This window comes from Vulpes lagopus, chromosome 1 (assembly GCF_018345385.1).
Source record: "Vulpes lagopus strain Blue_001 chromosome 1, ASM1834538v1, whole genome shotgun sequence".
NCBI lineage: Eukaryota > Metazoa > Chordata > Mammalia > Carnivora > Canidae > Vulpes > Vulpes lagopus.
The window spans coordinates 91539178-91566009 of NC_054824.1; the positions used below are offsets into that span (position 1 = coordinate 91539178).

The window sequence follows — 26832 nt, forward strand, 5'->3', positions numbered from 1 at the left end:
ACCTCTCTTCTGGAACAGTTCAAAAAACTTTCTACCTAAAAATTACCACAGACTCACAGTATTAGAAACCATCATAATAATATGTTATACTTAATACTTAGGATTTACAAAGTCAGAAAGACTGTTATTTAAAGAAACTATAAGAAACACTTCCTTTTCAGAAAATACAAATCAGTAAAATACATTTTTATTGTAAATAAGGGAAGACATATAGTTTAAAACTGACAACAGAATTTCCACATATGACAAAGCACAGAGGAAAGTGAGGCAAAGTATGCCTTTTATGTTTTGATTTCTGGACCTAAGGTCCTCTTCTAACTACAATCATTAACTCATTTAATCCTCAAAACGACTCTGTGAAATAGGAGCCAGTATTACCATATTTTATTTATTTTTTATTTTTTAAGATTATTTTTTTTTCACGAGAGACACGCAGAGAGAGAGAGAGACAGACAGACAGACAGACAGACAGAGGCAGAGATACAGGCAGAGGGAGAAGCAGGCTCCATGCAGGAGCCCGATGTGGGACTCGATCCCAGGTCTCCAGGATCACACCATGGGCGGAAGGCAGTGTTAAACCATTGAGCCACCCGGGCTGCCCCATATTTTATAAGTAAGGCAGCTGAGGCTCACTGGGAGCTTGCCTGAGTTAAATACATGCAGGAAACTAGTACACTGGACACCAGAATTCAAACAAGTGCTGCAGCTGCCACACTACACTGCCGTTCAAGGGTTCTTATCTACATGTAGGTGGCTCTAGAAGTATTTTGGGAAAACAGTACACTCTGCCCAATTGCTGCAATGCTTTTCTAAAAAGTGATTAAACTAAAAAGGTTCCTGTTAAGTCCTTTCAAGACCAAGGGGCTCAGAGGTAAAATACATGATGATTACTTTTGTTGGCTTTTACCTATGATTTTTCTTTTTCAAGCATCATGCCCCATGCATTGCTGAAGTGACTCAGTAGGGTTTAATTTCATTTTAATTAGCATTATGAGCCTGAACTATAATTAAATCATTGTGCTGGTAGTTTATAAGGGTCATGATATTATATATTCTTGAGTTCACTTAGTGTCTTCTATGCAACAAGTAAATATTAACAAACAAAATCCAGATACATATTTTGTTGGGTGATTTTTTTCCCCACTCTTTGGCTGATTTGTTAAGTATTTTGCAAGTACAATTTGCTTTATTTACTATTCCCAAAATAATATCCTGGAGTCCATGTTATTCCAACTTTCAAAAATTCCGAAATTCACTTAAGAGGTATCACTGCTACCAAACAGGTCCTTGGAACCCTAAATCCTAACTTCTCCTCTATTACTTCAAATCTTCCCTATGGGGTGGGATAAAGCAAAGTGTGTTGGGGCTGGGGAGGAATGTACAGCAGCTTTACCTGTTTCCTTCATAAACATAACAGAATCTGTTATGCCACTATCACTAGCTAGCTTTCAGAATTCTGTAACTATATACCTATTTGGAATTCTGCAGTCAGAAATTACTGGCTTAGTACCAATCACCAAAAAGATGAAATTCTTCCAAATGCATTAAAAAAAGGGGTGAAGCACCTGGGCGGCTCAGTCGGTGAAGTGTCTGTCTGGTGAAGTGTCTATCTGCATTTGGTTCAGGTTACGATCTCCAAGTCCTGAGATCGAGCCCCACATCAGGCTCCCTGCTCAGTGGGTAGCCTGCTTCTCCCTCTTCCTTTGCCTCTGCCTCTGCCTCTACCTCACTCCCCCTGTTTGTGCTCTTTCTGTGTCAAATAAATAAGGAAAATCTTTAAAAGGGGAGAGGGGTAGCATGACCAGCTATTCTTATATTAAAATCGGACTCTATTACTCCCATAATAGAGGGAAGCAAACCAGAAGGCTTCTCATGGTTATTTCTAGATACTGGATTCTATGACCTATAAATTTGAGTTCACTAATGAAACTGCACAATGTTACACTAGAAAGGGACCTTAGAAATCAGAGCCCAAACCCATCAATTTACAGATCTATAAAATTAAGTCCACAAGAGGTTAAGTTTAAAACTAAATGGGGACACCTTGATGGCTCAGCAGTTGAGTGTCTGCCTGCAGTTCAGGGCGTGATCCTGGAGACCCAGGATCGAGTCCCACGTCGGGCTCCCTGTGTGGAGCCTGCTTCTCCTTCTGCGTGTGTCTCTGTCTCTGTCTCTCATGAATAAATAAATAAAATCTTAAAAAAAAAAAAAAACCTAAATGTTCTTACTTAGTTGGTATAAAGTTTGGCTCCCTGTTGAGCAAATAATTGTTGCTTTATTGGGATATTTTGGTAGTAAATTACAAACATGAGATTGCTTTGAATTATTATTAGTAAGACAAATAGGTAAACTGCTGTTTTTAAAATTCAAACTTGCCGCGTTTATGTACAATAAGATAAGAGAATGAACTCTTGATTTCTTCTCCTCCACTTTCAGTCTCTGAAATGAACTGGATCAATATAGGAAATGCTTCTAAAGAGCGATTTTATTCTATTATCCTAATGAGAGAAGTCACTCAAGAATGCAGAAGGCAAGAAATGATGCCCTATTTTGAGGGCAATTTACAATTCTCCAGGCTCCTTACTATTTTAAAGAATAAAATATCTCAAGGAAAAAAACTGCATACCAACAAGAAGCCTTGTGGCCGCAGAATATAGGAGAGCAAAATCCTGCATTGAGATTTTAAATGAAAATCAATAAAGATAAAAATCAGGAAAGTTGAATGAAGGATTCTGTGGTAATTGGAACTTCTGCCCAAACACACATTAAGTCAGAGTGCTCTGGGACACAGAGAATTTCTGTAAGGCATTACTTAGAGCAGATAGTAAGCAATCAGAAAAGTGGAAATCAGGGTCCATTACTCATGGCAGGATAACCTGCATTATCCTCTTCAGATGCAGCACCGGTGAGAGTTGATGAAGAAAAATGAAGGCTGGGGAAGAAAGGGAATGGTGTGTCTTTTACATGTAATATTCAGCAAACTCAGGTAAGTTTCAACCCTGGATGAGTTTTTCACCATTTCCTTCCTTCCTTCAATTTCGTTTAGAAAAATCTTGCTTAGCCTGTCCAAGTATGACTTCTGCAACAAGCCTAATGTTGCCACAAAGCACCACCCTCAACATTCCTTATAGCAAGCACTGGATTAAATACCCTCTAGTTACGAGGATCAAGGTAGCTTTCTGCTGATTCCGAGAACAAGAACCTGTCAAGCTGACAAATCAGTGTCTTTCCTCTGTCAGATACTGTCTCCTGTGAGAAGGGTTTCCTATTTCTTAAAACTTGCTTCTCCGTGCTGGCAGCCTCCTTGTCAGTCTACAAAAGGTCCTGGCTCTGAAAGCTTATAAATTCTTATTTTCCGTTCCCCAGTTTCTCTATAGATTATACCGCTGACCTCTTCTGCTTATCTGGCAGTAAGTTATCTGAAAGCTATTTGTAGTGACCCCACCACAAAATTAGAACTGCATTTTTCACAAGAGCCAACTTCTAAAATAGCTAATTCAGTGGCCTGTGTTTTAAAACAACTCATAAAAAAAAAAAAAAAAAAAAAAAGGTTGTCATTACTAGAGAGCTACTTTTTTTCCCTTTGTCCAGACACAGAAAAAAAGATGAAAGGCAGGAAGTGGCCTAACTATCAACAAGCAGTTCTCCTTTGAAGACAGATAACAAAATTCTGCAGTTAAAAGTATATTTGTAATTGCAAAGTTACTCTTCTTGAACAAATTCCAAATACAATATCTGTCTTTGATCTTAGAAAACCAGTTTTCTCACTGTTCACAGCAGACATCAATAGTTCAGTTAGGCACCCCACTCCCAACTATGGGAAAAAAATGTTCCCTAAAATTTAATTGTGAATTAGTAGCCTAGAAAGTAGATGCCTATGCTCTGCCCTGCTGCTGCCTGGGCTATTTCTGCCTGCTGTGATGATATAGGAACTTCTCAGAGCAACAGCATCCACCTGACCACCTAGCAGAGCCTCTCAATTCAACCCGTGTGATGTCAGACAGTCCTAGAGAGTCATTCAGCATCTCCTGCAACAGGAACCATTCAATTATCTCAGTAAAAGTACACTACAACTGTAAGAAAAAATTTTTGAGGACCTTAAACGTAAACAGAGCTTAAGTTTCATATTTTTAAAATAGTAAATAGTTATCTATTCTTGAACTTTCGCATTTTCTATTCCAACAAAAATCTAACAATTACATGTAGCTTCAATAATGAAACAAGCCTATTTTAAAACCATAAAAATATCCCTAGTGTCTCTCCAAGCTCCATTTCAAACAATTAGGGAAGGTAAACATCACAGCATTATATCATTTATTGAAAATTATTTCCCTTAACTACAACAGCTATTGCTTGTGGGTCTTTCAACACAAAAACAAAACAAAAACCAAGAAACACTAACATGGTAAAATAATGGGGGAAGCTCTTGTCTTCAATAACTGTCCTTAAAACTCAGGAAGGAAAGACAAACAGCAGTGTCTAATTGAGTCCTAAGGAAGACTTGTGATCCAAGGTGAAAAGCTCCCTTTTACAACATTAGCATTTTCCTGAGTAATAAGGAAAAAGTTCCATGTATAAGAGCTATCTATGCTTTTAAACCTAACACCTGTATGTGCGTGCACACATATCCACATAAACAGTTCAGAGCTGACAAGAGTGGTAGGTATTAGAGAACTGGATCTGCACTTGGGCAGCAGAGTATTCTATGCTCTCATAAAATATGGTTTTGTCTCAACACGTCCCCAAAAGCCAAATCTAACTTTTGAGACTCATTCATAAAGCCAACACTTAGTACATTCTTGAGTGATAGCCTGATAGCTTAGTTTCAAAAAGGAGCATTACCCCCTAAGCATGTGAACATGCAGGAAGCTCACAGCATCTGCAGTAAAGTCCTAGGAAACAGAATGAAAGAATGATAACCAAAAGTGTCACTCTGTCAGCATCAGGCAAACACTGGCATAAATAAATCCTTATAAATGCTCTGAAGATTTTCCTCTCTAGCAAAATAGCTATTTTCTTTTCCCTGAAAAAGAAAACTTTGCCTCCCAACCTTATCAAATGGCAGTGATTTTACAGATACATAGGGAACACATAAAGAAGTATCCATTTGTAACATGTATAACTCCCTAAGATATCAATCCTCAAAGCTCACCATCTTTATGAAATACATATAAAACACCAAAATGGGAGAGAAATTCTAACAAGAAAGGACATAGGGAATTAGACACTAAAATCAGAGAGTGAAAAAAACATTTTCCTTAATGCATTTACAGTAACATTTATACTCCATAATTCTAATATAGAAGAAAACAAACTGTATCCATGTCTAGAAAAAAAATTGGAAGAATAATCACTACAATGTTCATAATGGCAATGGAGCTGTATATGCAGAGGGTGATTTCTATTTTTGCCTTCAAGCTTTTCAGTGTTTTTGACATGCATAATTTTATAAGCAAAAAAGAAAGCCAATAAGTTATTTTAAAATCAAATATGTTAAGTGTAATTTAATAGAGAACAAAGTGGCAGGCTTCTGAGATACCCAATCAATATGCTGCAGTGGAAAGTCATTTTCTCTTTCTCATCCTGTCTCTGACCAAGTGACATCTTTTCACACTTGCTCAAAATTAACTGCTTCACTACATAATGACTGCAACTACAGCAAATGGGCCTTTTTTGTCTATAATTCAATTACTGTGGAAAGTTTTATAGATTTGAGTATTAAGAAGTGAAGCATACGCTTGACTACATACATAGAAATAAAGCAGACTCTCAACATATCATATCCTAATTAAAAGTAATTTTACAAATTTAATTCTCGGTTTATAGTAGTTATTCTAGCTTATTAGCCAATGTTCCGGGTCTCATGGGACAGTAGAAACTTTGTTCTGTCTCATTTCCAGGTAATTCAGGTAACTTATGTGATTTTCATATTGTGATCAAAGGCCAAAAGTTGATTTGCTGGACCGCATGCATTCCTTGGGCCCCACAGTACTTTATTCATACAGCTACTATGACATTATCACCTTGGATTGAAATGTTTATGTTTGCAGGGTTGTCTTCCACACTTGAAATAAACTTACTACATAGAAAGCATTCAATAAGTGATAAATGCATGAATGACCTGCCCTAGAAATAAATAATTAAACTTGGAGACTAATGTCTGAGAAATCACAGTGAATCATCTGTAATCTCTCAATAATGCAAAAACAGTGAAGGAAAACCACTAAATGTTCCTTCCTTCAGAAAAGCTGCTAACACCTTAAGTCTTCTTTCCTTCTTTCAACCCCACTACTCCACCCCACCCCTGTTCCTAACATCTTCATGAAAGTATTCAACATCTGCCTTTAAGTTTTTTCTATAGTACATTTATAAAACCTGATTTTCCCTCCCTAACTACAAATTATCCTTTGGATTTCATTACACTGCACTGTTATAAAGAATGTCAAATGCGTGTCATTGTATTTTGTTTTTGATTGCATTATCAGTAGCTGCTGAGAACACGTTTTAGGTGTATATACAAGTGTAGCCTCTTCTATGAGGCTTTTATAGCCAGCAGGCATTAGACTCTGGAAATTTATATCTATAGCCCCCCTGTTGCTAGTTTTACTCTGAGACTGGGAAATAAAATTTACCCTCAGTTAAGCAACTGAGTAAAACTATCCACAAGATGATTTGCCTTTTATAAAATAGTAAGTGTAGATGGCTCCAGAATTTCAACAGATTGCAATACCATCTACCTTATTTTTTATGTATGTAGCAGATGCATCCACAGAGTCTAAAGAACAGAAACTTTTCCCGTTATTTATCTGGTTCTATTCTTGCAGGAATATCTATACTCTAAATCAGCATTTCTTACTCTTACTCAGCATTCTTAGAGGAAGTTTTTGAGACTCTGGGTGGGTCAATTCTTTATTGGGCAAGGCTGTTTCACTTGCTGCTGAGTCAACAACATACATCTCAAGCTCCTACCACTTCCTGCCACCCTCACCCCCAATCCCAGGTGGTAGCATCCTCTAAGCGGAGATAAATCATGTCTCACAAATGTCCATACACTCCCTGGGAGGTGGTATGACTCCCTAGTTGAGAATCAGTACTCTAAATAAACCTAATATATTAAAAAAAATCATACTTTAAAAATAATTTAAACTCCCTGAAAAATAAGCTTCATAGGGCATTTTCCTCTATGACTACATTAATCAACACCACCATGACCCCACTCCACCCCTCCCATTCCCAGGAATATGGAAGGCTTGTCTACACTATATTCTTGTTATCTTCAATCAACTTGAGTAGTTCTATGTGACCTCTGATCACTTATAGTCCTAATGTCATAAATCTTCTATGCCTATTAATATTTCTATGTCTGGTTGTCTTGATTACCTATGAGCTATCTAAATTGGTTTACCTCGTGAAAAGAAGTTGCTAAAACATTATTTATTTGCAATACCATCATGCTTCCACTATTCAGTCACTTTAAAAATTATTACAGTAAGGGAGGACCACCACAGCAAAATGCACACATAAAGATGCACACTCCAAAACAAAGTATGAAATGGTTTTGCAACTATTCAGCCAAGCAATGCAGAGAGCTGATGGGCATTTATAAAACATGAAGTGCAAATCTAAAACTTCCAGAAAAGCAACAAAGATCTAATTTGTTCAATTAATCAAAGATTATCTGGAATTATAAATCTGTACTTTTTAAAAAATAGAATAATCACTTAGTGAGAAAGCTGAAATCTGAGTGTCCCTTATCTACATGTGCGGCAGGTTTTGCAGAACCCATCAACACCTGAAGGGGTCTTTAAAAACCTGGAATAGTAATTCAGTAGAATCACAAATGTCTCCTATAAATATTACATAAATCATGGGTGTAGTGGTTCCTTACTGAAAATGCAGCCTCCTCCTATCAGGTGCAACATGGCCTAAAGCTTTCATCATTTCGCTGTCACCAGAGTCAAGCCAATCAACATTCTCATTTTAACTGAAATCATTTCACCCTTGCTTTTTGCCAGTCTACTGCCACTTGTACTCCTTGTCCTCTTTTTAGAAAGCCTGGTTTTCTGAAAAATTTGCCTTGGGAAGAGATACTCCTTGAGATGGTAAATTAAGTCTGTTCAGAGGTAGTTCTAGTTAAAACAGGAAAGCTAGATGTGTTCATTATGCCACTCTTCAACTCTGCTCTGTACACAACTTTTCTAGACCTTCCTACAAACAGCCCCTGTGGCCAATGGGCAAAGTTTGGCTTCAGCCATCATCCCCAAATAAAACTTTCTTGTGCCTTCTGGCCATAGTAATACTTACGGGCTCAGCAGGAAGCATCTAAAATCCTGAATTATGTTATGGTACACACTTGCTCATTTTAACCTTCCTAGACCCCCCCACCTTGGGATTCAGGCCTGACCTTTTTACTAGAGCTGTTCATTGCTACCAGACTTTCTCCTTTAAAATGCCAGTTCCAACTCCTCCCAGACTGTCATAGAATGGGCTATTCACATGAGACAAGGGGATCAAGTAACAGAATAAATTTACACACTCATTTTTTAGAAAAATAGTTTTGGGAAAGTAATTTTTAACAGATAGCTCTTCACTGAGGAATTTTAAGCCTATGATATCAAGATGGAAGAGAGGGTCTCTTACAGATTCCCCTCAGAACAAGTTCAGAGAACACAGAAAGCCTGGACTGTGTTAATATCTCTTTGTTTTTTTCTGTTCATTAATTTGATTTGTTTAGTTTTTCCATTTCATAAATACACAATCCAAAAGCTAGTAATCAAGCACTATCAGAGAAGTATGTTGCTTCTGGGATATTTTCAATGCTGCTGGCCACATATTAGGTGCTTCTTAAAGAGGCTACATTTTATTTATCTGTCTATGCCCAGTGCCATTATTGTGCCTGGCACATATTAGTACTTAATAAATGTTCATTAAACAAATGCATCTGCAGCTAAGGAGACATGTAGCTTTCACTTTCAGAGAAGCCTGTTAAGAATCAAATCCCAGAAAACTCCTTGAGCCCAAATTTCAAGTGATAGTAATATTACCATGGTCTGTAAGTTCCATACAAATTTAAAAATATGTATCCCATGTCATCCTTACAAAATAAGACATATGCTGTGTAGCAAGGCTGTGTTCTATATTATAAACTTTAGAACTTACAGTAGTGCATGCAGTAAGAAATTCTAGTAACACTGATTTAAAAAAAAAAGTCCTCTTGCTTTTAACCTTAAAAAAATTCCAACTTTGAAAGAAATCCCAGACCATCCTGTTTAACTCTTTGTTTATATCTAGTGTTTCATGAGGTTTGGTATAAACGTTAACAGTGTGGGCTCTCTTGTTTTTCCCTGGATTCGTAAACCTGAATCAACAGATTATTAACTGTGTGCCTTGGGGCAAGTAACCTAGCCTTTCTGTGCCTTGGCATCTTCATCTATTAAAAAGGGAATAATAACAGTATCTACCACACTGTGAGGATTATATATATGTAAACTGCTTAGAGTACTGCCTTGCATACAGTAAGTGTATACGTATCCTGAGGGTTTGCTATTACCATCACAATAATTAATCACAGGATATAAACATTCAAATAAACTTGAAATATAAACTATAATTAACAACTATTAATCATTAACCTCATATAGCCAAAAAGTAACAAATCCATTCAATATTATTGAGAACTTACTATAAAACAATGCTTTGCTAGGTTGATCTATGCCACTTTAACCCAGTGCTCTCATTAGTAAATATTACAAGTAAAGGAATATCTCTGCATTTCAAAATTCTATGGGTAGAGAAAATAGGGAAAAGCCTAAATATAAACAGTAGGAGAATGGTTTAAAAGACACAGTTTTGAGTGACTAAGAATCCTGTGTAAATACTTTTATAGACATTAACAGATGTTTGAGATAAAAAAGTGAAAATAAAGGACATGTTACATGGGACATAAAAAGATTATTAAAAAGATTATAATTTCTTTTTTTATAATACGTTATAAATGTGTGCTAATATACATATAGCCATAACAAAGAACTTGGAAGAATGAATGCTAAATTATTCACATTAATTCTATATGGCAAGATTACGGGTTTTTCTTCTTTTTGGTAACTTCATATTATAACTTTAAAGTACAAATCATTCAAAAACCAAAAAATAAGAAAACATATTGAGGCATCTATGAACAATCAGCTTTTTTTTTTTTTTTAAGATTTTATTGATTTATGAGAGACACACAGAGAGGTGCAGAGACACAGGCAGAGGGAGAAGCAGGCTCCACGCGAGGAGCCCAATGTGGGACTTGATCCTGGGACGATCACACCCTGGGCCGAAGGCAGATGCTTAACCTCTGAGGCCTCCAGGCATCCCTAGAATCTTAAACTTTAAAGGAACTTTGGGACTATACCAAATAAGTAATCTATGTCTATATCAATGTCCTATACACCCAGCAGAAAACATATATTATTTTCTAATTGATGGCTACAGAGAACCAATTTTTTATTTGCCATATTAATTTTAAAATGATGAGGAAAGCCGGCTTCCCAGTGTTACTGATACAGGTTCCCAAGGTTATGTTGGGACACGTCAGGGATGTTGCAGAAATATTCTTTACAGTAAGTGAGAGATGGACAAAATGACTGATTAAAAACTTTTCACTTGACTTTTTCACTTGATGTTTTTAAAGTTTATATGATTCCAGATAGTCACCAACAACCAAACTTCAGAGAAACATGCACTGTTTCAATTAAACTCTCTAGTCAGGAATGCCATAGAGCGGATTCTAAATATAATTTAAAAGTGCCATCTAGTGGATGTGTTTAAAATGTTTCTCTGCTTACACTTCAATGTCTCCTCTAGGTGGATAAAAGGCACAAACTTCCAGTTATAAAATAAGTCCTGGAATTTGATGTACAGCATCGTGGCTATACTTAATACTAATGTACTGTATATTTGTAAATCACTAAGAGAGCTTTCATCTCACACACAAATTTCTAATTGTGGTGATGGATGTTAACTACATCAAGTATATGGATCATTTCCCAATATTTACAAATATCCAATACTGAAACTAATGTCATTAGTCCATTATATATCAATAAAATTAGATAAACGGATAGTTATAGTTCCTCTGTAAGGAAATAACTATCCTTTGAAGCTTTCCTTTACCAATTTCTGATCTGAACCGGTGGGCATCAGATCATTTTTAAAAGATCACACCTGTTTGGTGTTGGAAAAACTAGACAGCTACACGCAAAAGTATGAAACTAGGTCACCTTTTTATACATAAAAATACACTCAAAATGGATTAAAGACCTAAACTAAACGTAAGACCCAAAACCACAAAACTCTGGAAAGAAAATATAGGCAGTAAACTCTTGGACACCAGTCTTAGCAATATTTGGCTATCCCTACAGGAAGGAAACCAGAAGAAATGTAAAGAATTGGGACTACATCAAACTAAGAAATATCTGCAAATAATATATCTGATAAGTGGTTAATAGCCAAAATATATAACAAACTCAATACAACTGAACATGAAGGGGAAAAAATCAATCCATTTTAAAAATGGGCAGAGGATCTGAAAAGTTGTTTTTCCAAAGAAGACATGCAGATGGCCAATAGACAAATGAAGAGATGCTTGATGTCACTAATGATCAGGGAAATGCATATCAAAACCACAATGAGGTATTACCTCATACCAGTCAGAATGGCTAGTATCAAAGAGACAAGAAATAACAAGTGCCAGTGAGGATGTGGAGAAAAGGGAACCCTCACTCAATGTAAATTGGTGCAGCCACTGTGGCAAACACCATGGAGGTTCCTCAAAAAATTAAAAATAGAAATACCATACAATCCAGTAATTCTACTTCTGGATATTTGCTTAAAGAAGACAAAAACACTAATTTGTCTAGATTTAAAAAAAAAAAAAAAAAAGGAAATCTACCATTTATGACAATTTGGATGAACCTACAAAGTTTTATGCTAAATGATATAAGTCAGAGAAAGACAAATATTATAGGACTTAACCTATATGTGGAATCTAAAACAATAAATGAAAAACAAACCAAACAGAAACAGACTCATAAAGAACAAACTGATGGCTGTCAGAGGGGAGGTGAGCAAAATAGTTGAAGGGGATTATGAGGTACAAACTTCCAGTTATAAAATAAGTTAGTTCATGGGGGTGAAAAAGTACACAGGGAATACAGTCAATAATATTATAATAATTTTGGGTGTTTTTTTAAGATTTTATTTATTTATTCATGAGAGACACAGAGAGAGACAAAGGCAGAGACATACATAGGCAGAGGGAGAAGCAGGCTCCTTGCAGTAAGCCTGATGTAGGACTCGATCCTGGGACTCCAGGACCACACCCTGAGCTGAAGGCAGATGCTCCACTGCTGAGCCACCCAGGTATCCCATATTATAATAACTTTGTATAGTGACAGATGGTAAATATAGTGAGCAATTTCATACTGTATATAAATGCTGAATTGCTTGGTTATACAACTGAAACTAATATTTTCTGCCAACTAAACTTTGCTTAAAATTTTTTTTACAATTTTTTAAATACTTTTAAAGATTTTATTTAATTTCTTTATTTGAGAGAGAGGGGGGAAGAGTATGAGCAGGGAGGAGGAGAAGGAGAGGGAAAAAGACAAGCAGACTCCCCACTCAGTGGAGAGCCAGACGTGGGGCTCAATCCAGGACCCTGAGATCATGACCTGAGCTGAAGCTGGATGCTTACCTGACTGAGCCATGAGCCACCCAGGTATCCCCATTTGAAATTTTCAAAAAAAAAAAAATACACCTCTGATAACACTGATTTTAAATCTCAAACTGTACCTCTGCCAATACCATAGAGAATAAAGAAGAGTCCAATTACCTCATAAGTGCCCGAGGATCTACAAGGACAGTCTACGCAAGTTAGAAAGAAAATCCAATTTAACAAATGTGCTTTTATCATCCACTTCATTTGATAATGAAAGGTAAGCATCATTATATTAGGACAGTAATTACTACTACCACTGCTCTATGCTATATGAAAACAAATTTACTGGCCTAAGTAAGCTACATCTGATATTTGGAAATCAGTAGGTTTCCAGTAAAACCTTTAAAGTAATACCATGTCCCTGCATGTACAAGCTGCAAAGGGCCCTCTTTTACCATTAGCGGTGGCAGTAACACAAGTTAGGACCAATTAAAATTAAATTAATGAGAAGAATTAATGTGGAATAAATACATAATCAAAGCAAAGTAAAAGGCTGTGTTATCCAATCTTTCAGTCTGTGATAATTCAGATAAAAGTATAAGTCTAGACTTACTCAGATGAAATCTCCATCAACCTAAATTCTCCTGGATATAGACTCAGTACTTTGCCTTCAGAAGCAGGGTCTATTAAGTACTTTTAAAAGCTTCTAATTATATAGATTTTTCAGATTCCCACATGGTAAAAATAAATAATTTATTTCTAGAGCATGCTACCCACTGATGAAAAGTTTTGACTTTGAAAGGAGTTGTCTGCAACCTGTTATAACTGACTTTCTTAGGAAACTATGCATGTTTTACTGCTGTTCCTGGGTGTCATATTTAATTTATAGGATAGTATCTGTTCAAGGAGCTCCTCTTCTAAAATGAAATGCTTCATTTTGTAGAATTGATAGGGCCTGGAAATCACACTTTGTAAGGTCGCTGCATCCTCCAATTTATAGGTGATGAAGACAAGACCCATAAGGATCAAAGGTTAACTCAAGTTCACCAAATGAATTAGTGACAGAGTTAAGATCCAGGTTTCCTGACCACAAAATCAGAACCCTTTCCACTATACTACATTGCTTTTTTTTTCTTCTCTAAGCAGAAATGGAACATTTCCATTAAATTCTTCTCAGATACTACAGTTGTATCTTCAATTTAAAAGGCCTATGTGGGGATTTGCTGCCCATATACACATGAAAGACAAATAAAGGTGTTAAAATTTTGAGTTTTTTAAGATCAAAGAAAATCTAGTGGCATGGGGGCAAAGAAGCTTCTCCGGAGGAATTTGTATTAGTGATTTTGATAAGGGGACCAAGAGAACAGGAACAGACCCAGCAATTACTAAAGTAGAAAAGGTTATTGTTTATGGAGAGAACAGAAGTCGTCATTTCTGCTTCCCAGCAATATTGTCCTTGAGCTTGTATTAGCTGCAGAGACACCATTTCCTTAACAGGTGTTCAAAAAGTGACAACCAATAAGCATTAAGTCCACAGGTCAACCTTCAGTATCTGAGAAGAAAAGCTCTGATTTCCCTCCAAACAGCCATCTTTAACCTCTCATCATCTCATGGAGTAAGTACATACACACCACACATTCAGCTCTAAATCAGTCCCATTTTCTAGGGTCTGAAAGTTTTATCTGCATCTTCCTGTCAGATCTGCGGCAATGACACTTCTACTTGATTTTTATGCTAAGGCTAAAAATGTCCTTTTGTTATTGTTTTGCTATTTATTCCTTCCTACTCATGGGAACATATTTCTGATATGGTAAAAACACTCATACGAGAAAGAGAAACTTGGATTCAAATACTGATTCTAAGCAAGAGCATGCCTTGGCTAAATCTCCTAACCTCTGAATCTCTGGTTCCCTCCATCTGGCCCTGGAAAGGCCCTTCCAGCTCTAAATTATTCTAAAGCTATATTTCTTGAAACACTCTATAAGAGATTTCAACACAGCAAAACTTATCAGGCCTGTTCCTAACACTACTTCTCCAGCAAAGGCTTTAATAGAAGTCTGTGGGGCGTAGTGATAGGGCCAAATCTAAAAGGAGTTCTTTGTAGGTTATGAGTGAATTGCTTTTGAGAAAGTCTCTGTAGACATCTTACTTTGGCTCCTCCTCTATACAAACTGCTGTGGGAGCCTAAGAAAAGCAGCTTTCAAACATGCAAGTGTACAGATTTGGGATTGCTGCCGCCAGGCTGCAACTGCTGCCAGCGGACGAGAGTGAGTCAAAGCAATTCTACGCATCGCACGCCTCAATGTCTTCCCTTTACTTGGCAGCTATACACTGGGATCAGTCATCCAGCTAAATGTCAAGAGTCCCAAAGTCATTACTTAGTGCAAAGGTTTCTAGTCTGAAACTTCCAAAATAATTTAACTTTAAAATTGTTACAAAGGAGATCTTTTTGTCTTATTATTATAAGCTTAGAATAATTTGTAAAAAATTAAAAAGGGTAGTGAAATAATGACTTAGGAATTACACAATATAGGTGTTTGAAAGAACACTCAGATACACCTTCTGGGATGAAAGGCATTACTGGTAATTATTAAAAGAATCAAGTAGAATCAACAGGCACAGTTTTTAATATTACTTACACAGTCTGAGAATTTTCAAAGGTATTTACATAAGAATGCCTTATTTTCAGGTTCCTCTAATAGTCATTTCCAATTTTTAAGGCATTATAAGTGATTTACTTACAGGCTCTTTTTCCCTGAAAAATGTATCGTGACAAGTATTATTAGTGATTTTAGTCAAATTATATCATATGTAAGTTTGAATGCATTTTTTTTTTAAATTTTTTTATTTATTATAGTCACAGAGAGAGAGGCAGAGACACAGGCAGAGGGAGAAGCAGGCTCCATGCACCGGGAGCCTGACGTGGGATTCGATCCTGGGTCTCCAGGATCACGCCCCGGGCCAAAGGCAGGCGCCAAACCGCTGCGCCACCCAGGGATCCCTGAATGCATTTTTTTTTCCAAAAGAAAGAATGACTAACTTGTTATACATTTTGTGGCCATACCACTCTATAAAAAGCAGTTCATTTCTGTCCTCCAACATAAATGAATACTTGAGGACTTATTGAAGACAGCTACACTTTTACACAAAATGTTCTGAGTCTTTCAGATGAGAAGAAACTACCAATAAGGAAAAGGTACATGTTTAGAGGATATGTATCTAACAAATAGGTTCCTTGATTTTTAAATAGCTCTGCTTGTAATATGTTATGCTAATTTCTCAAAGTTAATAGTAGACAGGTAGACAAACATCACCCTGAATGAGAGATATTTCTAAGAAAAACAAATGGGTTTTACTAATAATCTATTCTTCTTATCAAGAGCAATCAGTAAAAAGGAAAATATAAAGCAGACACATTTTGACCTTTTGTTATTTTCATTCTCCAAAAGCCTGATAAATTTTTCACTTTTGGCTATACTTTGAATTTTGTGAGGAAACTAAACAACTCAGTTAAAGAGGAAATGAATAATATGATTCCTGTGGTTTGGAGAGGCAGGAGGTTGAAGGATATAGGTAGGTATTGAAGCAAAAATGTGGGTTTTTAAAACTTTATATAGAATAAAATTTATTAAAAACAGATTTTAAGGGTGCTTGAGTGGCTCAGTTGGTTAAATGTCTGACTTCAGCTCAGTTGTGATCTCGGGGCCCTGGGATTGAGCCCTGTGCCAGGCTTCCCACTCGGGCGGCAGGAGTAGGCTTGTCCCCTTGCTTGTGCTCTTTCTCAAATGAATAAAATCTTAAAAAAATAAATAAATAAAAAAAAATAAAAATAAATAAAAATTAAAAATACCCAAAACCCCAGATTTCAAATGGCCATTTTATCAGAAATTGAGCTCTTAGAGAACATGAAAACTGTCTTACCCTAAGAAAAATTCTTTGCTCTAATGAAACAAATCTCATTGTCACAACATCCCACACAAGGTTTTGCTACTCTGCAACTCTCTGCACCATTTCTACAATAAGGAATGTTTTCTCTATCTTTTCTTCCTAATCAAAATTCTGCTAAAAATTTAATGAATGTGCCTCCTTCTCTTATTAAACTCATCTAACTTGATTTAGGAATGCTCATACTTATTTTGAACTGCTCTTTGTTGTTCACTCAAAATCACAGATTTATAGCGTTAGAACAAACTTTAAAGATTATCCAATTTAACTCACTGAAAGAGGAGGAAATTGAAGTCCAAATTAGGAAATCTGCTTAAGGTCGCAGAACTTATTCAAGATAAAAGAGCTGAAACCAGTACAAAGTCATCCCTATGTTAATTTTTCATTTTCATTCATCACTGAGAAAGTCTAAAAGGTAACATTTCTAAAGGCAACTGAAGTTTATTCATTTAACATTTTTAAGACACAAAGCAAATCATTGACACTTCACAAAATACAAAAATTTCATTTAATTAAAATTCATGTCATTAAATTCATTTCATTAAAATGACCATCATTCAACATTAACAATAAATATACTGAGCACGCACTGCCTTGACAATAGCCTTGAAAGAAAAGAGTAAACGGGATCCCTGGGTGGCGCAGCAGTTTAGCGCCTGCCTTTGGCCCAGGGCGCGATCCTGGAGACCCGGGATCGAATCCCACGTCGGGCTCCCGGTGCATGGAGCCTGCTTCTCCCTCTGCCTGTGTTTCTGCCTTTCTCTCTCTCTCTCTCTCTCTCTCTCTCTGTGCGACTATCATAAATAAATAAATAAATAAATAAAAATTTTAAAAAAAAGAAAAGAGTAAACAATATATAAGAACTAAGGGGGAATCCAGACATATGAGAGAATTTTTCACAAGACTGTAATATTCTCCTGGAAAGGTTTAATTTACTTGCCACACCATATTCCAACACACTCTAGCACTTTTCAATAGCAAAAAGAATACACCATAGTCTGTATTCCTCCTCTGTTCCAGATGCCCTTTCATACCATCCCAACTTCAACCTCCAAAATACTTTACACCTTATTCTTAGGGGACACCAACTTGAGAAATGGGTAGTAGGACAGCATAACAGATTCAAAATCACTGCAAACTGTCCATGAAGTTTAAGTTTCTACACCTAGACTACAAAACATTTTCAACCTAGGTTCTTTCAATAAAATGCCACCTTCAACTATGCTTGAAAACTGCAGCCATATTATCTTAGATCCCCTTTAACTCAAAACACCACTTTTTATCCTATGTCTATAAAGTAGCTAGGACCTTTCTACCACTAGGTCAAATTCTCCTCATACTTACTTTTCAAATTGTGACTTAAGAGGACAATCTTTCTCAAATAACCCGTCTTAAGAGTTACATAAAAATACAGAACAAAATTAATATACTTATTTTATACTTGGGGAGCTAAGCTGAAGAGATCCTTAAGGTCTCACAAAAGTGACTCCAAGACATTTGCTCTCATTCGCAATTCAACATTCCAGACAAGAGACATTTCATCTGAACATCAAACAGGAAGTAGCATTTCCAACTTTCTAAGTTTTAATATGGAGTTTTATCAATGGTCATAATTTGGTGTTCAGGACTTTCCCCAACCATATTAATCTTTTGTACCTATCAAGGATGAATAGTCACAAGCAGAAACTTTGAAGATACATGATTTTCAAGAAAAGGATCTCAGAAACAGAATCATGAAGTTAACCTGGATTTGTAAGTGCAATAGAATTTATTCTTTAATACATTCTTCCGTTATGAATATTTAGTTAATGCCAGAGACTTATCAACACCCTTTTTCTCCCTAAATATTTACAGCAACAGTATCTTAACGAAACAGTTTGCTGTCCTATATGGTTCTAATAAAAATGTGTGAATAGTTTTACACCACTGCATTCAATTTTACAGTTCCTAAAAGTCTTTTGGGGCATCATTCTCAATATGCTTCTGGTTTTGTCCAATTCATTCTCTGGATTGATTTTCTTTGAGGAACTAAAAGCATTCATTGCTTTTTGCCAAATACCACACACATAAAATTACAATTTTTTTCATCTTCTGAACAATATTGAGATGTATCTCTTGTCATGCCAATCTTGAGATGAAGATTCAACGTTTTCCTCTGAGGATCAAAGAAATAAATTAAAAGAAATAGTAGACATATTATCATTTAAGCTCTCTTATTAGCAGTCTCAGTAGTGTTTAGACTCAAATCTCTCCAAGTTTCAACATAAAATTACACTACTTGTAGATTTCAAAACTTCCAAGTTACAAACAGAAGTTCTTACTACAGCAGCCAAAATTGAATTTGAATGCTTATTTTTATTTCTTTACACTACCCAAATCAAATAACTTTTGTTGGGCAACTGCAGACACTCAGCTGAGTCAATGAACATATTTCAGACAGCTGCTTCTTATTTGTGAACTTAAAACTATTTTGGCTTTAAGAAATGCAGGTTATACAAAGAGAAATAAAAATGAGGATCAAAAAGAAAAAGGTCCCACAAGACAGGTCCTCACTTATATTAGCACAGTGTGAGGATGAAACAGCAATCTGAAATATATATGGAAATCTCATTTAACCAGAACACAACTAACCACATTTTTTGAGAAACTGTTTCTAGTATAAAGTGACAAATTATAAAAACAAGCTAACATCAATTTAAAACAAAAACACATCTCTCAGGAGTCTTAGGCAGGAGGCAAAGAGGATGTTAGTGTTGATAGCGAGCAATTCAGTAGATGTTAGTACCCACACTTCTTCAGATCTCCAACCCTTCCACATGGTGTGTGTGTAAATATATATATATAGTTTACAGTTATATATATATAAAAAAACTGTAAAATAGTTATTAACCATTAGAATGACACCAAGTTCATCCTCTCATTAAGAAATAAACTTGACCATACTATTAATAAGAAATTCAGTGTACTAACATTTGTGCAATGATCTACAAATATTAAACATTTTCTAAGCTAACTTTCAATAAACAAATTAACCAAAATTCTTCTTTTTTAAATATTCCAGTTTATCCTATTATTTTTATTCTAGGACACTGATTTCACTTCTTGTATACTAAAATTACTATTTGGTAGGAAACATAAAATATAATCTAGTCCTATTTGTTCTTCATTGATATAAAATATATTAATGACCCAAATTTTGTCAACTGACAGCTTTCTCTAAATTATTAGAAAATAGTATTTTCTTTTATGCTGTGATGGAGACATAGTTGTCTAATCTACAACAACATCTGTATCAAACTCAAACTCAGGTGTACTGACAGACATAACAATTATGTATATAAGAATATGCATGAACAGAGTCCCAATTTGGATCCATGTAATAATTCCAAATAAAGGATAAAAATCAAATAAGGGATAAAATGTTCATCTGTTCTCCATTTCCATGTTTCATGAGTCAGAGCAAGCAGCAGACTTGGACCTAGCAGTGATAGGCTTGGCAATGGATTTTCACCACCGCTAGCTATCTAATTCAAGGGCCTCTGTTCATTCATCTAGAAAAGTAGGCTTGTATCTACTTCATAGGATGGTAAGAATAGACATAGATAATATGGGAAACCCCTTCAGAGTGCCTCACATATCCTATAAATATTTAGTACGTTATTTTACACATACTTAGTAAATATTTTTTTAAAAACATAAATGTATTTTTATCCTTCTTCAAGCCCTTTGGTACCTCCCTCACCCCAAGAGTTGATTACAGTAGCTTCTAAGTGATAATCTCTCCACTAATCTCTATCAGTAGATTTATCCAGAAGCATGTTTTGAGCCTTTCATTCCCTGAATCTGAACTCTTCAATGACACTTCACAGTTTACTCTCAGAACAGAATTCTTCAGGTTGGCATTAACATATTTTTTGTGTCCTCCCTGCCTCTCCTTACCCTCTCTCCTCAACACAGACAGATACACACACACACACACACACACACACACACACACACACACACAATGTAGCTCCAAACTTCTTTGCCTTTCTCTGTATCCTAGAAGATGCATTCAAGGCCCAGCTCCCAGCACTTGGGTACTTCCTTGCCTCTCCCTGCTTGCCCAGAGATCCTTTATTTAAAATGCTCCTTCTGTCCTCCTCTCCATGTAGGTCAAATATGATCACGAGCAGAATAATATCTCTCCTCCAAATTTCTTAATTTTCTACAGCATGAACCACAAACTTCCTTGTAACCCTCTTCTATTAGTGTCTCAAATGATTATATTAAATCCGTGACTCTTGGCCTCTTATTGTTTTAACCTCCACTCCAGACACTTCCACATCATCATCAATCATTACTGGCCTGTTAATTATAGACAGTAAGTCTTCAATATAAAATATCCTACTGAAAATCACAGATTCAAATCCCGTAACTTGTCCACGGTTCATACCTCCTGTAACTGTAAAGTCTAACTGGAAACAAGGGGGTGAAGAAGGGTGGGTATCCCTATTGGTCTTTAAAGTGTCGGGCAGCCTGGATGGCTCAGTGGTTTAGCGCCGCCTTCAGTCCTGGGCGTGATCTTGGAGAACTGGGATCCAGTCCCAGGTCAGGCTCCCTGAATGGAGCCTGCTTCTCCCTCTGCCTGTGTCTCTGCCTCTCTCTGTGTGTCTCTATGAATAAATAAATAAAATCTTTAAAAAAAAATTAAAAAGTGTCTAGAAAAATGTAGAGGAATAAGTAGAACACAATCCTATCACAACTTCACCATCCTTAATAAGTACAAAGAGTAAAAGAGCCAGAACCTTTCAATGAAAACAGTCTTTGAGACCATTTAAATGCAAATAATTTCCAATAGATCAACAAAAATCTCTGACATGGTTTTAGAAGTTTGAAGCAAAAAGAAACATACTCAAAAACGTACTCAAATCGATCCCTGAGTAAGCTCCAGTAAGAGCAGAAGAATGGCTGTCTTGATGAGCTTTAATCCGGAGAGCACAGCTAACTGGATGACTCCATTCAGAGAAAATCAGACCCACTCCTCCTGCCTGGCCTGGAGATCTAGCTCTCTGACTCAAGAGCTCCAGAGCGCCACCTTCCCTAGGTCCAGAGTGGCTCTTAGCAAATGCAGGTTATTAATTGATGAAACACACAATACAGGGCAGCTTGAGACTCGCAGAAGAGTTAGACTGCCATCTAACCAGTGTAATGGTTAAGCAACAGCAAATAACTTTAAATGGATGAAAACAGCGGCCAAGATTTTTCTAAGCTCAAAACAAACCTTAACCTAAGGGCAATGATGCCATGATTCAAATGAAACATGCGGCTTGGCTATCACGGGAAAAGGGAGTAAAGTGTTCACTGGCTAAGCAAAACAGAAACATACAGATTCTAAGTAAGATTCAGTGGGAGAAATATAGAGGAAAACCATATTTGTTACCTTTAACAACACTATGATGTCAGGTGAGCTTCCTTGAGGAGTCCTGATTTCTCGAGGCAAGAAGAAACAAAAAAAGTGCGGATCCTCTACTTTCTGCTCCACGGTTTTTATAAAAAAGACTCAGTGATTTATTTTTCAGATTCAATAAAACCTAGTTAGCCCTCCAGAAATATGGATTTTGCAGCTAAGATAATGCATGGTAATATATTGGGAAATTAACTTCACGAAAACAAAATGCTAATCACTTCTTCTTCCTCAAAATGGGACTCATCTGAACATGTCACTGGTTTTGTGAACCAGATATGAACTACCAGACAAAATGAATATTCTTATTCCAGCAACACCTACATTCGAATGAAGTTATTCAGAACTATTTTAAGAAGACACTTTTCAGTAATATAGATAAATCTCTATTTTGTATAATTACATAATTACACAAAGCCCAACTTTGAATTTACTTTCATGTGTATTACTAACTTTGCTGTATAACAGATGTAACACAACATTAAAAATTAAACATTAGTTCAAAGTTTATTCTCACTTTAGCATTTAAAAATGCCTCTTACAAATAGAGAAAGGGATTATAAGGGAAAGGAGGGAAAATGAGTGAGAAAAATTAGAGAGGGTGACAAAACATGAGAGGTTCCTAACTCTGGGAAATGAATAAAGGGTAGTGGAAGGCGAGGTGGGTAGGGGAATGGGATGACTGGGTGATGGGCACTGAGGGGGACACTGGTCAGGATGAGCACTGGGTGTTATACTATATGTTGGCAAATTGAACTCCAATAAATTTTTTTTTAAATGCCTCTTACAAGTTAAGCCCATTCAATGCAGAATCAGTAATAATTGCATTTCCTAGTTTCTGAAGGAAAATTCTGTATCAAATGTTTACATATATTTATAAATGTTCTACTATATTTAAGGATAATCCAACTTGTATATTTTTAACATCTGCTATAATTTAATCATTAGAGAATATACAGTTTTCTTTAAAAAACCATTAAACTAAAACAAGAATACTAAATGAGTACTGTAGGTTTTCTGAGGCACTTTCAAGCCTGTCTAAATTAATAAAATACTAAGTGAATTAGTACTACAAAAGAGACTTTTATAACTACTAATTTAAAATATTAATGTGAATACTTTACAGGTCAAACCCCTTACATTAATCAAAGACACAATTTAAGACTGGTTCGAGTAAGTATTCTCCTATCAGTAAAGTTCTCATGTCAGGTAATTTCTCCCATTTTTCCCTTATAAGCATAAAAGATGTTTCCTTGCATTTCCGAGGAACAAAACATAATCTGTTCCTCTAGATATAGGATGGTATTAACTGCTTCTTTTGAGAATAAAACATCTGGCATAATGTGTTTTTGTAGAGTTTTGCCAAGTAAGCAGTTAGGAGGGGTGAATTATCACAGATAGTCTGGCTTCTTGTTCTTCGTGGCAGGACAGCCCAGTAAATCCTGAGTCTTTTATGTGTATGGAGGCTGGAGGTAGGTGGTTAACAACTGGGCTTTCAGCAATAAGTAAGTTAACATTAAAAAAAAAAAAAAAACTACAAAGATTATTTTTTAATTCCAAATCTGATTTAGAATTAAGTTAATGTTACTAAAAATAAATCCTTCATTAAAGAAGTTTTCCTCCTTCTACTCTTTTTTTGGTTACAAAATTCTTCTCTTGCCTTATTCTCTTAACCTAAAATTTGCCAGACTTATGCAGGATTTTTCACAAAACAGATTTGTAACATTGAGATAAGATTACATTGTTTCGTATTCCTGAAATAAAAGCCACAAAGAGCCTACTTGATCTTGGTTTATGGTCAAATACACAGGTCTATGGCCAGGACCCTCAGGAGTGACACAGTGTTTATAATTTATAGAAAGCTAAGACAGAGCTTGTGTCCCTTGTTCCATGTAGTCTGCTCTCTGGTGCCTTTTACCTTTGATCCACAGAGTTCAGAGGCAGTCTCAAAATGAAGTCTGGACCCGTAACATAGAGTCCACGCAATAGCTATGGGAAGACTGAGTGAAAGTAGGAAGGGAATGAGTTCAGGCCCTCAACCTGCCATCTACCTGGAGCTGAGAAGTTCCTACCAGAGAAACCACAGGAGAAAGGAATGGACACCTTGCTGCTTCTAGCACCAGATAAACACAGACCCACTGAAGCACGGAAAGGCCAATAGTAAAAACCAACACTGACACAAAGATGGTAAACTGGACTATGAGAAAAGACATGGGTTTATATTATAAAGCAAATAACAAAGGGTAAGACAAACTGCCCTGGACAGTTGTGGGGCTGGAGAAGAGGAGGAGGTGAAGGAGGAGGAGGAGCAATGAGGCAGAACTCAAGGTTTTCTACTAAACAATGCCTAGGCAGCTGAGGGAATGAAACTGGGAAGCCAAAGGTTTTCAATAGACTTTTACAGAGAACAAGAAATGTATTGTTTCTCTAGTACAAACCAACCCTAAACAACAAAGAGAGGAAGGGAAAGTTCAATGTATGCCCCACCTGCTGTGGTTATGGGAGTCAATGAGTGACAGGTTGCTGTGACACAGTCATGGGCCTCAAGCCCTGTGAGGTAGATACATTCAGGCCTGTAATGGTGCCTAGACATCCAGAGAGAAACTAATTTTCATTTCAACTGAAGACAGAATGCGAAATGCTAGAGTCAAAAGGAACCTTACAGATCCCTGGTCTACTACTCTCATTTTTCAAAAAATCAGAGTGAAGCTCAAGAAGAAATAACTAGTTATGGTTTAAAAAGCTACCCATGGGCAGAACTATGTGACCCTGGCCCGCTGCATTTGGGGAAATTAGTATTTCTGAGCAAAAAAAAAAGGCATTTCAGTGCTTTTCAGACATTTACATCATTCCTTTCTTCATTCAATAAACATCTAATAAAAACTAAGTACCAGACACACTTGGCTAGATCTTGGTACACTCCTGGAAAACCTCAGAAAATTAATGTGATGGAGCACGGCAACAAGTCTGATGATAGGCACAATATTGAGATCAAGCAACTAAGACTATGGACCACCAAGTACAGAGTCTGAGATTGGAAGAATATGATATGAAAACTGGAATGGAGCAGAGAAGTACAATCAGATACAAAAGAATCATTGGCTGAGAAAAACAGAAGTGGGCGAAGGTCAGAAAAGGGGAGAGAGTGGCAAATACAAGCAGAGTCATTTACCCAGGCTTTGGGGAGGTTAGCAATGCAGAACAAAACACAGGTTAAGCCACTGCAGCTTGCAAACAGTCCTCTGTGGGTCACTCTTCCTCTGTCTCAACTCAAATTAAGGAAAAAAGAAATCAGTAAAAGATGTGTACATTTCTCTGCCCAAACTGTCTTTAGAAGTAAGGAACCGCTAACAATTTTCATTTAACATAAGAGAACATCACATTATTATGATGTGGTTTTCTTGGGAGAAAAAACTTAGCTAGCAAACACACTCAGCTATTTCAGGATGTCTGACTTCAGTGGGTTTGAGAAAAGGTACAAGTGACAATTGGAAAACTGTGACAAAGAAAAGCAGCTGCTGCAAAGGATAAAACTAATTTTAAAAAACAGCTCATCAGGGTTTATTGTTAAGATGGTGTTATTTGGCAACTTAACAAAATTCTTTCAACAAAAATCTAGGCATTTTAAAGAACTATTAGAACACTTAACATCCAGCTAGAGGGAGTATAAAATGTAACAAGTTCTATGGAAATTCATTTGCCATTCTCTTGTAGTAGAGTTCTGAGATTGGGCATACCCCGTGACCCAGCGGCTATACTCCTGAACATACATCCTAGAGAAATAATATGTACATCAAGGGGCGTGAACAAAATTCCCAAGAATTTTACCTCACAGCTTTATCTCTAATAATACAAAATCTGGAAACAATCTAAAATGGCCACAAAAGAAAGTGGATAAATAAACTGCAGTATTTTTAGACAATGAACTACAAAACTGTGATCATAAATGAAATAAGTATAAGCAAGGATGAGTCTCAAACATGATGCTGAGCAACAAAAACAGATATTGCATAACAGAGCATTGTATTTTTATATAATATTCAAAAACACACAAAAAAACAATGTAGGGATACATATATATGGGGAAAACTATAAAGAAAAACAAAGAAGTATTAAGCTCCACATTTAGCAATGGGCAGGAGGTGGGGCACGGCGGGGCAGAGGATGTTGAAGAAAGGCAAGGGAATGGGGCTAGGGACAGACAGCTCTGACTCCCAAGTCAGTAGCAGGTACTGAGTTACTCACGTTGTTATTCTTTAATCTCATCCCCTTGTTATAAATATTCCTTGTATATCTAGCATTTTCTGAATACTAGGGGTTGCTTCTATTTTTAAAAAGCACACAAGCAGAAGGAAGGGCAGAGGGAGAGTGACAAGCAGACTCTGTCCTGAGCATGGAGCCCGTGCGCAACTTGATCTCCTGACCCTGAGATCCTGACCTGAGCTGAAATCAAGAGTCACTGCTTAAATGACTGAGCCACCCAGGCACTCCTACAAACTATTTTAAAGATGCTTTATAAGTGTCTGCGAGCAACCAGCAGTACCTATCACGCACTCAAGAATTTTAAAAGATATTTAATTCATGTTAACAATTCTGAGGTATTTTCATTATTAGCTTACATATGAAGAAACTGAGATTCAATGTTCCGTAGACTGCCTAACGTTACACAGCAGGGGTTTCCAATGCTGAAAACCATAATATGTCCATAGGTAGGACTATCTAAAATAGGCAAAAA

At 36.5% G+C, this 26832-nt stretch overlaps 1 protein-coding gene across 8 annotated transcripts in view; it reads right to left on the reverse strand.

The window, feature by feature from the left end:
* BBX (BBX high mobility group box domain containing) overlaps positions 1-26832 on the reverse strand; it is a 271785-nt gene that overhangs the window by 119778 nt on the left and 125175 nt on the right. The gene's annotated exons all lie outside the window — the stretch shown is intronic.